Genomic DNA, 1,603 nt, shown 5'->3' with positions numbered 1-1,603 from the left:
TGTGCCACCATGCCCAGCTAATTATTTTCTTTGTTTTTGTTTTGAGATGGAGTCTGCCTCTGTCGCCCAAGCTGGAGCGCAGTGGTGCGATCTGGGCTCACTGCAAGCTCCGCCTCCCGGGTTCACGCCATTCTCCTGCCTCAGCCTCCCGAGTAGCTGGCATGAGCCACGGGGCCCGGCATTATTTTATTTTTTGTAGAGACGGTTTCACCACGATGCCCAGGTTGTTTCACATTGTTTTAATCCAGGCTGGTTATAAACTCCTGGGCTCAAGCAATACACACACCTTGGCCTCCCAAAGTGCTGGGATTATAGGCTGAGTCACTACACCCAACCTCTACATCATGACTTCTTTAGTGGTGCATAAGGTGACTGGAACGAGTGTAGGCTTTACCGCATCTCTTACATTCATAGGGTTTTTCTCCAGTATGAATTCTTTCGTGGAGGTGAAGGGAACTGAGGTGACGGAAGGCTTGGTCACATTGTTTACATTCATAGGGTTTCTCTCCAGTATGAGTACTTCTATGGTTACAAAGGGAACTCAAACAACTAAAGGCTTTGCCACAGTGTTTACATTCATAGGGTCTCTCTCCAGTATGAATGCTTCCATGGTCATGAAGGGAAGTGGAACAGCTGAAGGCTTTATCACACTTGGTACATCTTTCTCCAGTGTGAGTCCTTTCATGCATCTTAAAACAAGAAAATCTGAGTGTTTTCCCACATTCCTTACATTCATAGGGTTTCTCTCCAGTGTGAGTTCGTCCATGTATTAGACAAGAACTGGAAACAGTGAACGCTTTACCACATTGTTTACATTTATAGGGTTTTTCTCCTGTGTGAGTTCTCTGATGTCTTTCAACTGAATTGAGAAAATGAAAAGCTTTCCCACATATCGTACATTTATAAGCTGGATTTCCACTGTGCATTATCCTGTGTCTTCTAACACCTGGAACAGAAACGAAGAGTTTCCCTCACTGTTCACATTTATATTGCTTCTCTCCATATGGTTTATATACTGAGTGAGCTAGGATGTGCCTGTTAAGGAGGGAATGACGTACAAAGACTTTTCCACAAATACTGCATTCACATTGTTTTAATCCAGTAAAAATGTTCTCATTCAGATCAAGATTTGGAATGTGGCTGACAACTTGTCCATACTGACCACATTCTTTGCTTTCACGCAGTCTCTGTACCATATGATTTCTGTAAAAAAAATGACAAGCACATTATTATTGGTTGGTTTAATAACTTTCTACTCATTCATAGGTCTTCGACTTACACTGCTACCAATACTAGGAAAAATGCATTTTTGTTTTGTTTTGTTTTTGTTTTTGTGCCGTGACTGAATTGTTTGAAAGTAAATGGGCTACTACTGAAAACACAACTACCACCTGCATGGCTATGACCAAAATAGTAACATTCATATACAGAATTTTGTAGTACTATTTTCAAGTAAACTGTTTTCCAAACACTGACTGCTACACTGATGTACGTTACATTTTGGGTGAAATTTTTCTAACAGGAAATGAATTTCAAGTGACTCTTATTTGCTTTGGTTGCTTGTTTTTAAATTCATGACATGCTAAGATTCCTTCAGAGGACT

The 1,603-nt window shown here is 40.8% G+C and overlaps 1 pseudogene; it reads right to left on the bottom strand.

The window, feature by feature from the left end:
• Nucleotides 1-337: 337 nt before the first annotated feature.
• On the bottom strand, nt 338-1,196 carry LOC112616819 (annotated as a pseudogene).
• Nucleotides 1,197-1,603: the final 407 nt, after the last annotated feature.

This window comes from Theropithecus gelada, unplaced genomic scaffold (genome assembly GCF_003255815.1).
Source record: "Theropithecus gelada isolate Dixy unplaced genomic scaffold, Tgel_1.0 HiC_scaffold_10123, whole genome shotgun sequence".
NCBI lineage: Eukaryota > Metazoa > Chordata > Mammalia > Primates > Cercopithecidae > Theropithecus > Theropithecus gelada.
This window is presented reverse-complemented; position numbering and strand designations above follow the sequence as displayed.